A 17,256-nucleotide genomic window follows, 5' to 3' on the forward strand; every position below is an offset into this window, starting at 1 on the left:
TCTAAGTTTTAGTTGTTTCCTAGAATCCAGACTGTATAGAAGCGATTCATTCTTTACAATCAGGAGATTGGGTAGTGGTGAAACAAGAGACGAGTGGAAAGTCCTAGAGCTACGGTTTGAAGATCTACATCAAGTCCTGATAGCCGCTACTGCTGTCGAATTGCAAGGAGAAACTGATCGTATTGCAATCAAGTGCCAGGACTATAAGAGCCATAATGTTGTTTCATGCCTTATTGTTTGTTCCATATTGTACAAAGGGGAAATCACAGTCAAATCAAATTCCAATTGTATTATATTATCAAGTTGAGTCAGGAACAACTAAGTTTACATTTGCAGTATAGTGGACTGTAAGACAGATGACAGATAGGACACTTGGTTTTGGTCTGAGAAGTACATCTGTGTGACTGGAACTGACCCAGTCTATGGTAATTGTGTTTAGATATGACCATACCAACTGTGGATATTGGAGATTAACAGAGTGGAGTACTAGTCTGAAGTGTTGGGAATATAAACCAGTGGAAACTACCTCTAGAGTCAATAAAGCTGAAGGTTTGTTGCAAAGGATGAATGTCCTGAAGGGAACACCACCAAACAGTTGTAAACATGATGAGTGTAATCCTCTGTTCCTGTCCATTAGAAATCCTATCCAACAGGATACAGGGATATATGTGTTAGGAGCATGTGTAGGTGACAAAGATCCCCTAGGCAAATTTAGAATGTTGGTAAGGGAAAAACCTCAAAGTTCAGTTGCATCTGTGGCTCCTACATCCTTACCTACAGTTGGCATTAAATATTTGGCCAATTTAAAAATAATATGACAAACTGACCTTAGAGACAGGATTTATACAGAAAAGCCCTTTGGTGTTTTCCCTCCAGGATATTGTTCTTACATAATTCAGCTGAAGAAGACAAGTAGTGACTCTGATAGTTCCTGACAGTTGGTTTATCAACCAAAATGATCAAAACGCAGATATCTGGTGATTGTGTGGAGATTTGAAACTCCGACCCAGGATGCAGGTAGAATGAAGTGGTCCATGTACCCTGATCAAGTCCTGATGCCATTTGTTCTATTCTCACCTCCTGAGTGAGATCAAATCAGAAAACAATGTCCGGTCACGACTAAGGAGGTCACTCCCTACATCCTTTGACTCACATGTATACATGGATGCCATAGGAGTCTGTAGAAAAGTTTCTGACTAATTTAAAGCAAAAAGTTAGATAGTTGCAGGATTTGAGTCATTATTTCCCATGATTAGTAAAAATAAAAAAATAAAAAAAAAATTTGATTGGATTAACCACTTGCCATCTGGGCCATTCGCCCCCTTCCTGACCAGGCCAAATTTAGCAAAACTGACATATCTCACTTTATGTGGTAATAACTTTGGAACGCCTTTATTTATCCAAGTCATTCAGAGATTGTTTTCTCGTGACACATTGTAATTCATGATAGTCATAAATTTGAGTCAAAATATTTCACCTTTATTTCTGAAAAAATCCAAAATTTACCCAAAAATTTGAAAAATTCGCAATTTTCTAAATTTCAATTTCTCTGCTTTTAAAACAGAAAGTGATACCTCATAAAATATTTATTATTTAACATTCCCCATATGTCTACTTTATGTTGGCATCATTTTGGAAATGTCATTTTATTTTTTTAGGACGTTAGAAGGCTTAGAAGTTTAGAAGCAATTCTTCAAATTTTTAAGAAAATTGCCAAAACCCACTTTTTAAGGACCAGTTCAGGTCTGAAGTCACTTTGTGGGGCTACATAGTGGATACCCCCATAAATGACCCTATTGTAGAAACTACACCCCTCAAGGTATTCAAAACCGATTTTACAAACTTTGTTAAACCTTTAGGCGTTCCACAAGAATTAAAGGAAAATGGAGATCACATTTTTAAATTTCACTTTTTTGGCAGATTTTCCATTTTAATAAAAAAAATTCTTTAACACATCGATGGTTAGCAGCCAAACAAAACTCAATATTTATTACCCAGATTCTGCGGTTTACAGAAACACCCCACATGTGGTCATAAACTGCTGTATGGGCACACGGCAGGGCGCAAAAGAAAAGGAACTCCACATGGTTTTTAGATGCCATGTCCCATTTGAAGCCCCCTGATGCACCCTTACAGTAGAAACTCCCAAGAAGTGACCCCATTTTGGAAACTAGGGGATAAGGTGCCTGTTTTATTAGTACTATTTTTGGGTACATATGATTTTTTGATCATTCATTATAATACTTTATGGGGCAAGGTGACCAAAAAATTGGTTGTTTTAGCACAGTTTCTATTTATTTATTTTTATAGCGTTCACCTGAGGGGTTCAGTCAAGGGACATTTTTATAGAGCAGATTGTTACGGACGTGGCGATACCTAATATGTATACTTTTTCTCATTTATTAAAGTTTTACACAATAATAGCATTTAGAGAGCTATAGTTTTTTTATTTTTTGAGAGATTTTCTTATGTAGGGGCTCATTTTTTGCAGGATGAGGTGACGGTTTAATTGGTACTATTTTGTGGGACATACGCGTTTTTGATCACTTGGTGTTGCACCTTTTGTGATGCAAGGTGACAAAAATTGCTTGTTTTGACACAGTTTTTTTTTTTTTTTTTACGGTGTTCACCTGAGGGGTTAGGTCATGTGATATTTTTATAGAGCTGGTTTTTACGGACACGACAATACCTAATATGTATACTTTTTTTTATTTGTTTCACTTTAACACAATAATAGCATTTTTGAAACCAAAAAAATTATGTTTTAGTGTCTCCATGTTCTAAGAGCTATAGTTTTTTTTATTTTTTGAGAGATTTTCTTATGTAGAGGCTCATTTTTTGAGGTGAGGTGACGGTTTTATTGGTACCATTTTGTGGGACATACGCATTTTTGATCACTTGGTGTTGCACCTTTTGTGATGCAAGGTGACAAAAATTAGGTCATGCGATATTTTTATAGAGCTGGTTTTTACGGACGCGGCAATACCAAATATGTCTATTTTATTTTATTTTTTCTATTTTTAACATTTTTTTTTCATTCCTTACTTGGGGACTTTTTTTTATTTACATGTGAAACTTTTTTTTATTTTTTTATTTTCAACCTTTTATTTTTATTTTTTTTATTTTACACTTTTCGTCCCCCATAAGGTCATACAAGACCTCTGGGGGACATTTACTTCACTTTTTCTTTTTTTTTTTTCACTGTTGATTTCTTCTGTAACTGGGGCTGATATAGTAGCCCCAGTTACAGGACAAATGCACCCTTAGAGAGGCTGTACAGCAGCAATCCAGCGCTGTACAGCCTCAGAGCAGGGCTGATCGAGGTCTCTGAGAGACCTCACACAGCCCCTGCACTCTCCGGTCACGGCGGTCACATGACCGCCGGGCCGGAACAGGAAGCGCACAGCGCTTCCTTCTCTGCATACACAGCGCTCAGTGAGCGCTGTGTCTGCAGCGATCCAGAAGGCAGGGACACCTGGGAACTGTCCCTGCCTTCTCTAAGGGTTGCCCTGCTGTCACTGACAGCGGGCAACCCGATCAGCAGCTGCACGATTAGCGTGCAGCTGCTATTTCTGAAAGGACGTTTTAAAACGTGCTTTCAGAAATAGAGGTCCACCCATAGGACGTTTATATCCTATGGGCGGACGTAAAGCGGTTAACATCTCTATTGTCATCAACAGAGATTTGTGAATTATATATGTGATGCTGTGCAGGGAATGGTGGAACAACTGAGCTCTTTTCCAGTAATGACTCTACAGAACCGACTGGTCCTTGACAGCAGAAAAAGGAGGGGTCTACAGGAACTGCTGCATCTACATTCCGGACAACACTGCCCCTGATGGAAGGATCACGAAGCATCTGAGGAAACTGATGGACTTTATCAAATAAACTGACGAGAAAAATTCTGAAATTAAAAAAATCATGGACAGAATAATATTTTGGGAACTGGTTTAGCGACTACAATGTTTTTAGCATTTGGTTTTAACAGGATGTTATATAGTTCTCCATTTTAGGAAAATTGTTTTTAAGAATGTATAATACATCCATGCCCACACTATATATATATATATATATATATATATATATATATATATATATAATGTGTGTGCTGTGTCCCTGTCAAAGACAAAAAATATTCCATCCTGAAATAAAATCTTGTTGATGGTTGAGGGGTAAATAGGACAAGGTGAAGGCAAACCCGAAAGGGAGTTGAGGGGACCTGGTGAAGCAATAAGGAAAGTCCAGCTCTTTGCTGTTTAGGGGGCGTTGGGAGAGTACCTCACTTTGCCTGTTCACCTTTGGTCTATTTCCCGCAAAAGGAGGGATTTGTGAGAGATGTGTATCTGGTGTGAACATTATTCTGTAGTACACATTTTTGTCCACAAGATGGCCGCAAGCCAGATGTTTGAGCCATGTGTGCATTCTTTTGTTTAAGGTAAATAAGGGAGGGGGAAAATGGGGATTACATTACAGTTTTCAAATATACCTATGAACTCAGAGTTGAAGTTGCTGAAACCACTCCTATTAGGTTAAGGAGCCAATAGTCTCTTCTTAAGGAACACCCCTTTTGTGATGTCATGTCTGCTATTTAAGTCAATGTAATGTGAATAAAGCGTCTCTTCTACCATGGCTCAGGGAAGAGAGAAGATGCTTTCATGAAGCCACCTAGTGTGTCTGGTCTCATTATAAAGCTGTATGGCATGCACATACTTATACTTCTAATTGATTTGGCACCACACAAAGAAGAAGGAGAAGCGCATGAATTGCGCTAACAACATATACCCAGATGAAGTGACAGAAAACACCCTAAATATTAGGTGAGATAAGCAATGTAGAATCATAGAATAAGGTTCATAGAGGTGTTCTATATCGTCCCTACGCGTTTCGCCTGGTTGGTGTCAGGCTCATCAGGGGACATATCTGACTGGAATGTACCTATCACCAATAGTAATCACCTGAGCACTTCAAAATACACTATATACAAGTTAATTTATTTATTTTTATTTATTGACTTAAACTGACCCCAATGTCTAATGTTCTTAGCTGGAGCCAAATGGGGTATGCTAGTTTTTAATCCGCGCCTGCACTCACAAATTTAATAACCTTTCTATACAGTTTTGTCATGTAAAAACTTATTTGCATAAACATAGGCATATGGAAAAGACATGCAAATGAGCAGAATCTGCCTTATTTTTCAGCTGAAAAATAATTTGCATGGGAAATCTACACTACTCATGAACAGCGCCATCTATTGGTTTCATAGTCTTATGACAAGACGATTACTCTTGTCATAAGACTATGAAACCAATAGATGGCGCTGTTCATCTTGTTGGGGCGCTAGTAAGTGGGGCACACTGCTCTACAGAGTCCACACACCGTGTAGCACTCAGCCTATAATAGCCTACGCACTAAGGTGTACATCGGATTGCTGCTATCATTCACACATCTTCTAGCACTTTTTTTGCAGTAATATAAGCTTGCTAGGGTGTATCTGAGGACTATTGCCCTGCTTTTAATGACTCATGAACAGTGCCATCTATTGGTTTCATAGTCTTATGACAAAACTATGAATCCAATAGATGGCGCTGTTCATGAGTAGTGTAGATCGCGAATATTCTAATCGAGAATTTTTATCACGAATTTTCCATGCAAAAGGCTACACTAATAATCTTGTCATAAGACTATGAAACCAATAGAAAGAGCTGTTTATGAGTCATTAGACAAGATGTGCACTGCAGTGCGTTGTTAACAATGGAACAATACCAAATATGACTACTTCTTTTCGTTGTTTGTTTCAGTTTTACATAACAAAGCATTTTTGGAAAAAATTAAAAATTTTGTGTCTCCACATTCTGAAAGCCGTAGTTTTATTTATTTTTTGAGCGACTGTCTTGTGTAGGGGCTCATTTTTTTTTTATGAGATGACGGTTTGATTGGTACTATTATAGGGTGCATATAACTTTTTAATCGCTTGCTATTACATTTTTTGTGATGTACGGTGACAAAAAATGGCTTTTTTGACACCGTTTTTTTTACGGTATTTACCTGAGGGGTTAGGTCATGTGATATTTTTATAGAGCAGGTTATTACGGAAGCGGCGATACATAATATGTCTACTTTTTTTTATTTATGTAAGTTTTACACAATGATATAATTTTTAAAACCAAAAAAATAATGTTTTAGTGTCTCCATAGGCTGAGAGCCATAGTTTTTTCAGTTTTTGGGCGATTGTCTTAGGTAGGGTACGATTTTTGCAGGATGAGATGACGGTTTGATTGGCACTATTTTGGGGTACATGTGACTTTTTGATCGCTTGCTATTACACTTTTTGTGATGCAAGGTGCCAAAAAAAATGCCTTTTTTTACACCGTTTTTATTTTTTAAGGTGGTCACCTGAGGGGTTAGGTCATGTGGTATTTTTATAGAGCAGGTTGTTACGGACCCGGCAATACCTAATACGTATACTTTGTTATTGACTTAAAATTTACACAATATTAGCATTTTTTAAACGAAAAAAAAGATTTTTTTGTGTCTCCATATTCTGAGCCATAGTTTTTTTTATTTTTTGGGCGATTGTCTTAGGTAGGGGCTCATTCTTTGCGGTATGAGGTGATGGTTAGATTGGTACTATTTAGGGGGGTATACGTCTTTTTGATCGCTTGGTGTTGCACTTTTAGTTTAGTTTAGTTTTTATTTTATTTTTTTGACGGTGTTCACCTGAGGGGTTAGGTCATGTGATAGTTTTATAGTGTCGGTCGATATGTGTACTTTTATTTTTTTCCCTATTGTTTACAAAAAAAAATTCTCTTTATTTTGGCAAAAGGATCTATATATTTTTTTTTACTTGAAACTTTTAATTTTTGGGGAAAACTTTATTTTTGTAACTTTTTTTAACTTTATTTTTTGTCCCACTCTCAGACTTCAACTTTTGGGGGTCTGATCCCATTTACAATGCATGACAATAATTCTGTATTGTCATGCATTGGCTGAAAATGTATTACACACTGTAATACACTTACAGCCTTCCTGCCTGTGAGATCCAGGGGGCTGGATCTCATAGGCTCTCCCAGAAGGCAGCCACGATGCCTAAGGAAGGCATTGTGCTGCCCTCCATGCCATCGGGTCCCCGTCAGAGCAGCACGGGGACCCGATGGCTTCTTTCTCCCTACACAGACATCACACGTGCCGCAGTCAGCGCTGACCATAGCTGTTCAGGGGTTAATGCGCCGGCATTGGTGATTTCACCAATGCCAACACATGCAGCAGGCATCCGGCGATGAGTGACTGATGGACCCCTGCCACTGATCGGGCGGGCACCGCTCCTGCACCCGCCCGATCACCATGAAGTACATGTACTTCTCTGGTCCATAAGTCACAGCCAGAGATGACGTACATATGCGTCATGGACCCTTAAGGGGTTAAAGTGAACTGTGCTGCATAACGGCACTGTGATACTTGAAGGTAATGTCACAGGCCAAAAGAGCAAGACACCCTACTGATCTGATATTAATAACCTATCTTAAGGACAGGTCAACACATTTAACATATACAGTACAGACCAAAAGTTTGGACACACCTTCTCATTCAAAGAGTTTTCTTTATTTTCATGACTATGAAGGCATCAAAACTATGAATGAACACATGTGGAATTATATACATAACAAACAAGTGGGAAACAACTGAAAATATGTCATATTCTAGGTTCTTCAAAGTAGCCACCTTTTGCTTTGATTACTGCTTTGCACACTCTTGGCATTCTCTTGATGAGCTTCAAGAGGTAGTCCCCTGAAATGGTCTTCCAACAGTCTTAAAGGAGTTCCCAGAGATGCTTAGCACTTGTTGGCCCTTTTGCCTTCACTCTGCGGTCCAGCTCACCCCAAACCATCTCGATTGGGTTTAGGTCCGGTGACTGTAGAGGCCAGGTCATCTGGCGCAGCACCCCATCACTCTCCTTCATGGTCAAATAGCCCTTACTTTCAAAGTTTTCCCAACTTTTCGGCTGACTGACTGACCTTCATTTCTTAAAGTAATGATGGCCACTCGTTTTTCTTTACTTAGCTGCTTTTTTCTTGCCATAATACAAATTCTAACAGTCGATTCAGTAGGACTATCAGCTGTGTATCCACCTGACTTCTCCTCAACGCAACTGATGGTCCCAACCCCATTTATAAGGCAAGAAATCCCACTTATTAAACCTGACAGGGCACACCTATGAAGTGAAAACCATTTCAGGGGACTACCTCTTGAAGCTCATCAAGAGAATGCCAAGAGTGTGCAAAGCAGTAATCAAAGCAAAAGGTGGCTACTTTGAAGAACCTAGAATATGACATATTTTCAGTTGTTTCACTTCAGTGTGAATCTACAATTTTCATAGTCATGAAAATAAAGAAAACTCTTTGAATGAGAAGGTGTGTCCAAACTTTTGGTCTGTACTGTATATATATTTTTTTTTACAATGGAACCCTATGGTGATTGATGCCACTGTATGGCAACTGTCTGAGGTGTCTGTTTAACGTATACTTCATACACTGCTCAAAAAAATAAAGGGAACACAAGAATAACACTTCCTAGATCTGAGTTAATTAAATATTCTTCTGAAATACTTTGTTCTTTACATAGTTGAATGTGCTGACAACAAAATCACACAAAAATAAAAAATGGAAATCAAATTTTTCAACCCATGGAGGTCTGGATTTGGAGTCACCCTCAAAATTAAAGTGGAAAAACACACTACAGGCTGATCCAACTTTGATGTAATGTCCTTAAAACAAGTCAAAATGAGGCTCAGTAGTGTGTGTGGCCTCCACGTGCCTGTATGACCACCCTACAACGCCTGTGCATGCTCCTGATGAGGTGGCGGACGGTCTCCTGAGGGATCTCCTCCCAGACCTGGACTAAAGCATCTGCCAACTCCTGGACAGTCTGTGGTGCAACGTGACGTTGGTGGATAGAGCGAGACATGATGTCCCAGATGTGCTCAATTGGATTCAGGTCTGGGGAACGGGCGGGCCAGTCCATAGCATCAATGCCTTCGTCTTGTAGGAACTGCTGACACACTCCAGCCACATGAGGTCTAGCATTGTCTTGCATTAGGAGGAACCCAGGGCCAACCGCACCAGCATATGGTCTCACAAGGGGTCTGAGGATCTCATCTCGGTACCTAATGGTAGTCAGGCTACCTCTGGCAAGCACATGGAGGGCTGTGCGGCCCTCCAAAGAAATGCCACCCCACACCATTACTGACCCAATGCCAAACCGGTCATGCTGGAGGATGTTGCAGGCAGCAGAACGTTCTCCACGGCGTCTCCAGACTCTGTCACGTCTGTCACATGTGCTCAGTGTGAACCTGCTTTCATCTGTGAAGAGCACAGGGCGCCAGTGGCGAATTTGCCAATCTTGGTGTTCTCTGGCAAATGCCAAACGTCCTGCACGGTGTTGGGCTGTAAGCACAACCCCCACCTGTGGACGTCAGGCCCTCATATCACCCTCATGGAGTCTGTTTCTGACCGTTTGAGCAGACACATGCACATTTGTGGCCTGCTGGAGGTCATTTTGCAGGGCTTTGGCAGTGCTCCTCCTGTTCCTCCTTGCACAAAGGCAGAGGTAGCGGTCCTGCTGCTGGGTTGTTGCCCTCCTACGGCCTCCTCCACGTCTCCTGATGTACTGGCCTGTCTCCTGGTTGCGCCTCCATGCTCTGGACACTACGCTGACAGACACAGCAAACCTTCTTGCCACAGCTCGCATTGATGTGCCATCCTGGATAAGCTGCACTACCTGAGCCACTTGTGTGGGTTGTAGACTCCATCTCATGCTACCACTAGAGTGAAAGCACCGCCAGCATTCAATAGTGACCAAAACATCAGCCAGGAAGCATAGGAACTGAGAAGTGGTCTGTGATCACCACCTGCAGAACCACTCCTTTATTGGGGGTGTCTTGCTAATTGCCTATAATTTCCACCTGTTGTCTATCCCATTTGCACAACAGCATGTGAAATTGATTGTCACTCAGTGTTGCTTCCTAAGTGGACAGTTTGATTTCACAGAAGTGTGATTGACTTGGAGTTACATTGTGTTGTTTAAGTGTTCCCTTTATTTTTTTGAGCAGTGTATGTATACGTTAAACATGGGACAAAAATGTTATGTGAACACAGCCTAATAGTGTCTTTCAACAAATTAGTTGTTCTATTTATTCCTTATTTTGTTAATCGTTAATATCAAGGACAATAACACACAATTTTATTCAGGAAGTGGAAAGTTGGAAATGATGTCGGAAAAATAAAGTTTATACCATTTTGATGCCAGGGAACAAAACGTACCCAACGGCTAACAGCTTTCCAGCAGAAGTTGAACAAAATGATAAAGATTCTAACGTTTCGGTCACTTTTTTTTCCATATGCATGGCTCATACACTGTAATTTGTTTGTCTTGTTTGATATCTTATCAAATTTAAAGGAAATCTGTCACCAGCGACCTCCCTATCTAACTGTTTGCATAGACACATAACTGTGGTTCACCTGATTAAAATGTTGTTTTTCTTTTGTTGATCCAAGGCTCTGTTTCCAAGTGATGATACTTGTTACACCCAGTAGCCACTCATTTCACTGGTCCACTCCTCCTTCGCTGCTTTGTCACTGCCTGGCACTGTTAAACTAAGCAGCCAGGCAGAGGCTGGCCATAGTAAAGAGTGGAGCTTGGGTGCAACAAGAATAGCAACAGTGACAGCATCCTTGCACCAAAGGCCTAATTTGCATATTAAGAAAAGTATAGTAATCCAGGAAGGGAAAACAACCAAAGAAAAACGGTGTTTTAATCAAGTGAACCACAGCTATTTGTCTATGCAAATAGTGTGATAGGTTGGTCGCTGATGACAGATTCCCTTTGCACCAAATTTCCAGCTACAAATGGATTATTCATGTTATATAAAATGAGTATCTATCCAAATAGTTCTATAGCAAGGCTATCAGCTTCAGGGGAAGACAGATCTCGAATATTGTCATATGTTTGACTTATCTTTAACCAAACAAAATAACTTTCTGATATGTCATAGATATGGATGTAGCAGCCGCCAAATGGCCAGAGACCTCTATGCAGTTAACATAGCACGCCAAGTTACGGTATTTATGTAGTGTTCCATACACCTAGGGTTAGAACGGCCGCACTATGTGAACAGCATGGTGCATCGGCCATTCATCTGGTGTGCTCTCAGGCTGCCACTGATGCATATTATTAAAGTTCTCTATAGAGAACTTAAAGGGGTTGTCTGAAATCAAGAAAATTTTAGCACAGGCAGGCGCTGGTTTATAGTAACAAAATAAGCATTACTTATTCGCTGAATGGCTCAGCTTTGAGATCATGAGTGGCCAGACACTTTAAGCTTTATCAAACTACAGCTAGAATAGCACTTTAGACTGTCTTAGCTGCCCCAAGGAGTGAATCCACAGCAAACAAAACTTGACAAAATTGGACTGACTTTCCTGATTTCTTACAGTATTTTGGCATATGTGTCATATTTAATAGTTTGAAATTTTCAAACAAATAGCATTTATTATGTAAGATAAAGACAGCCTAAGTAAAGACAAAAATGTATTTTTTAAAACATAAATATATCGGTCTCAATCAGTGACTCATGAAAACAAAATGGAGAAATCTCAAAAACTTTTTAAGAAAACACGAGCATCTCATCTGTATTATTATATAATAATGTAGATAATAACTAAAGAAATCTGTTTGGCAATGTATCCAATATTTTCTGCACCCTCAAGCAATCTGCTTTATGCATGACCTGCATAACACGGCAGCATCGTCAGTCACAAGGGAAACATGGCTGATTTCCAGTTGCCACAGTACTGAGATTCATTAACCATTCTAAATCTGGTAAAATGACTTCAACTGGAAAAACAAAAAACTTGCACGAAGGGTTTAAAGTGTTGGATGCCCAGATGATTCAAGTCTATATTGTTTTTTATTTTGTTAAAATAAAAACACTTCAACAACTTCTTTCCATTTGTGCTTTTTGTACACCAGGCAATGTTGAGATTGAAAAAGTATAAAGTTGTTAATCGAGATGAGTAAATCGATACTAAATGAATCAAATTCATTAAGAATTTCCCCAAAAATATTATGATTTGTTTTGAAAGAATCATTCAGCATGCCACCATTTTACAAATCAGAAGAAAGAGAAGAAGGCATCTACTACCAAAAAGGGTTCATTTTGAGAGCGTTTTTTAATGTAAAAATAAAATCGGACTGTGCAGTGTGTTATTAACCATGCTGTTTGTTACCCCTAGCTACTATATGTGTACCCATAGTCATATATGTCACTATCACAGACATTACTAATGCTGTCTTCCTCTTCCTATTGTCTTTAAATGAGATATGGAGGGAGGGCTGAGAAAGTAAGACGTGGGCCACAGTACTGAGCCAGCCCTACCTTCAGCATGCTGGTACAAAACACACAGGAGAATAAAGCACTACATACCGATATCCAGTGATGTCTCCTGTGATGCAAACATTCTGTTTCCTCATCTTCTCCATTCAGTCAGGACACCATAGAAACTTTTTTCAGCCACATCTCAACTCTTCAGAGTTTGTCACACAGACACCTTAGATTCCTCAGCTTTCCATCATCCTCCCAATGTGAACTCCTCATCCTGGTGCCACAAAAGTGTCACCCAGCTGCCATGACCTATATTATGCCTGTTGTGCTCCCCATATACTACACCACAGAAAAAATTGTGCTGCCTGTAGTAATAATGCCCTCTATAGCTAATGGCCCTGGCCGAACTGTGCCCTGGCTGGACAATTGTGTACTTGGTGTTTGTGGGTGCAGGAACCCACCCTCGGAGCCACCTGTGAATGACTGGCTGGAAACCCTATGAAATGATCCCTCTTCCGCCTCCTTCTCCTGTGCCACATCCTCTTCCATCGTCGCCAGAAGTTTTTTTTCAAGGAGGCATAGAAGTGAGATAGTAGCGCTGAGAACGGCGTTATAGGCACTGGCCATATTGGTGGAGTACTCGAAACAGCGCAACAAGGAACACAGGTGTAGCATGAAGGCCCAGTCATTGGTGGTGAAGTGGTGCTGTTCCGCAGATCGACTGACCCGTGCATGCTGCAGCTGAAACTCCACTATCACCTGCTGCTGCTCGCACAGTCTGGCCAGCATGTGCAAGGTGGAGTTCCACCTTGTGGGCATGTCGCATATGAGGCAGTGAGCGGGAAGGCCGAAGTTACGCTGCAGCGCTGACAGACAAGCAGCAGAAGGGTGAGAACGCTGAAAGCGCGCACAGACGGCCTGCACTTTATGCAGCAGCTCTGACATATAGGGGTCATTTTTAAGGAACCTCTGCACCACCAAATTCAGCATATGCGCCAGGCAAGGGATGTGCGTCAAACCGGCTAGCAGAGTCATCAAAATGCAGGAGAGACTGCTGCATGACTTGGGTCTCAGACTGCTTGGCTGATTTGCAAGGGGGTGAGGTGAAAGACTGATGGACATCGGCTGAAGGGGCCAACTCTGATCTTTCAACAGGAGACTGGGTGGGAGACAATGTGAAGGAACTGAAGGCACTGTCAGCAACCCAATCTACTATCGCCTGTACTTGTTCTGGTCTCACCATTCGTAGAGCAGCATTAGGCCCGAACAAATAACGCTGAAGGTTCTGTCGCCTATTCGCACCTGAGGAAGGTGTTTCACTTGTGCGTATAGCTTGTACAGATCGACCACGTCCTCTCCCTGCAACAGGAGCTCCACCAGCAGCACCACGACCGGGGCCACATCCCTTATTTGACGCTCTTCTCATATTTCTCAAATTTAGGATCTTGCCCAAAATGGGTGTTTTTTTTATAACCGAATAGATCACCAGTATCTAACGCATGTATCTCACACTGACATGCAGCAAAGGCTGCAAATTTAGTTTTTTGCCCAAAATGGGTGTTTTTTTAAGAACAGAATAGAACACCAGTATCTAATGCATGTATCTCACACTGACAGATAAAGCATAGGCCCCGGATGTAGGGTATTGCCAAAAATGGGTGTTTTATTAAACACAGAATATTATTGCAGTATTTCAAGCTTGTATGTCACACTAACAAATGCAGCATAGGTCCCAGATGTAGGGGATTGCCAAAAATGGGTGTTTTTTTAAACCCAGAATATTATTGCAGTATTTCAAGTTTTTATCTCACACTGATAGATGCAGTATAGGCTGCAAAATTAAGTATTTTGCCCAAAATGGGTGTTTTTTTAAATAACAGAATTGAACACCAGTATCTAATGCGTTGTCACGCCGGTGACAGGTTTGAGAAGGTCTGAAAGAATATCTGCACATTAGTTATCTGACAGCCTCTTTTGGTTTCACTTTGTCTGTGTATTGCTGGTATGTCCACACTCCCTGTTCAGGTGTGGATCATGTGACCTTTACCTCCCTCTATTTAGTCTGACTTTACCCATCACTCCTTTCTCTGGATAGCTTCATTTGGTTTTTGGAAGAGCTGGAGTGTGGTTCATGGTGAAGTCCTGTTCATCCATCATCCATCAGCCTCAGAAGTTAAGTGTTCCGCTTGTTGTGTTTTGTATTCCCCCCCACCTTTGTTGTTTACTAGGCCTCAGCGAGACGCTGGTTCCATCACCAGGGAAGGAGCGGGTTGTCTCTGCCCTGTCATTACTATTAGGGCATCTGAGGGCCACCAGGGTTTTCTAGGTTCCTGTGTATGGGCATGAGAGGTGCCCATACGGATAGGAGTTAGGGCCAGGAGCAGGGTTTTATAGGTGGTGACCCTTTTCCTTCCCTAGCGGTGAGGCCTAGTGTCTTTTCCCTTCCTTCTGGTTGTCTTTTGGTGTTCTCCCCTACAACATCCGTGACATTATCCAGAGCCAATACCACCATTTTTTGTTCTGATCTGTGCAGCTATGGATGCTATGACTGCACTGGTCAAACAGCTGCAAAATTTGACTTTGGAGGTAGCAGACCTCCGTGCGATGGTTTTTCAGATTCAGAGTCCACAGGCTGCTGGTTCCGGTGGTGAGTTCCAGGCCTGCCCTGAACCGAAGGTAGCTCTCCCGGACAGGTTTTCCGGGGGTAGTGACAATTTCATCTGGTTCAGGGAGTCATGTAAATTATACTTTAGGCTACGTCCATACTCTTCTGGGGATGAGTGTCAACGTGTGGGTATGATTATTTCATTGCTAAAAGAGGACGCCCAATCTTGGGCTTTTTCTCTGCCGACCGGATCACCGTCCCTCCGGTTGGTAGATTAATTCTTTAGAGCCTTGGGTCTTATCTATGATAACCCGGATCGGATCTCTCAGGCCGAGACCAAGTTACGGGGTTTGCGGCAGGGAGAACGTTCTGCGGAGACCAATTGCTCAGAATTTAGGAGATGGGCTACGGATACAGAGTGGAACGATTCTGCTCTCTGCAGCCAATTCTGCCAGGGTCTCTCTGAGAGACTGCAGGACGCATTGGCTTTTCATGAAAATCCTGAGTCATTGGAAGCAGCTATGTCCCTTGCTGTACGTCTTGATAGACGCCTGAGGGAGAGATCTAGGGGTCCTAACCTTCAGGACGTACTGTCCAATAAGGGTACTGCTTCCTTTGAAACTTATGGTGGAGAGACACGGGTGGTTGGGCCTTGTGATGAGCCTATGCAGTTAGGAGGAGCTACTCCTGGAACTATTGGCAAAAGTTTTGGTCATGTGAAAGGAGTCTGCTTTTGTTGTGGTAAGAAGGGACATTTGGTGAATATTTGTCCGTACTTGCAGCATCAAGATGTAAACAAAAAGAAAAAAATTGTTTAATCCCCAAATTACTATTGGTAGTATGGGTGGGGAGCAAGAAAACCTACTTTTGTCTTTTACTGGTAGTACCCGTTTTCTCCTGTCTGTCGAGGTGGCGCGAGAGTCCAAAACTGTGAAAATCCAAGCATTTATCAACAGTGGGGCAGGAGTTAACTTGATTGATGGACAGTTTGTACGCATTCACGGGTTGACTACTAATGCATTAGAGAATAGTATTTCTGTCTTTGCAATTGACTCAGCACCTCTCACCCAAAAATGCCTGTCGCAGGTAGTGAATGACATTCATTTAAGAGTGGGTGATTTGCATCAGGAATCTATCTTCTGTTATGTGTTGGAGGGTCTGCCTGCTCCGTTGTGTTGGGCTTACCATGGTTAAGCAAACATAACCCTAACATCGATTGGCAAGCGAGACAGATTCTCGATTGGAGTGATTTTTGCATGGACAACTGTCTTAATGCATAGTTCTCTATGGTTACCACTAAAACTGTACCCTCGTTTATTTCATTTGGTATTGCCAAAAATCAGTATTTAGTATTTGGTATTGCCAAAAATGGGTATTTTATTAAACCCAGAATATTATTGCAGTATTTCAAGCTTTTATGTCGCACCAACAAATGCAGCATAGGCCCCAGATGTAGGGGATTGCCAAAAATGGGTGTTTTTTTAAACCCAGAATATTATTGCAGTATTTCAAGCTTGTATCTCACACTGACAGATGCAGCTTAGGCTGCAAAATTAAGTATTTTGCCCAAAATGGGTGTTTTTTTTAATAACAGAATAGAACACCAGTATCTAACGCATGTATCTCACACTGACAGATGCAGCAAAGGCTGCAAATTTAGTTTTTTGTCCAAAATTGGTGTTTTTTTAAACCCAGAAAATTATTGAAGTATTTCAAGCTTCTCTTTCACACTGACAAATGCTGCAAAGACCCCAAATGTAGGGTCTTGCAAAAAAATGGATGATTTTTTTAAACCCAGAAAATTATTGAAGTATTGCAAGCTTCTATTTCACACTGACAAATGCTGCAAAGGCACCAGATTTAGGATATTGCCAAAAATGGGTGTGTTATTGCAGTATTTCAAGCTTGGATTTGAATGTCACAAATGCACATATGCTGTGCTGGTTCACTGAGCTTGCATAAAATGGCCGCCGCCGCCCACCTAACTAACAGACAGATAAAAGTAATTTTTCTGTATCACTGGGCTCAGGGCAGGGTAAAAAGATTGTGCACTGCACCCACAAAACTAAATCTATGTAGTTTGCTGAGTTAACAAGCACTTCAGATTAAAGATTCTTTCCTATTCTCTCCCTCACAGCAGCAGCATCCTATCCCTACACTAAGCACAGCAGAGTGCAGTGCTACGTGACTCCAGCTTATATAGAGGCTGGGTCACTTGCTGCACTGGCCAATCACAGCCATGCCATTAGTAGGCATGGCTGTGATGGCTTCTAAG

This window comes from Bufo bufo, chromosome 2 (genome assembly GCF_905171765.1).
Source record: "Bufo bufo chromosome 2, aBufBuf1.1, whole genome shotgun sequence".
Taxonomy (NCBI): domain Eukaryota; kingdom Metazoa; phylum Chordata; class Amphibia; order Anura; family Bufonidae; genus Bufo; species Bufo bufo.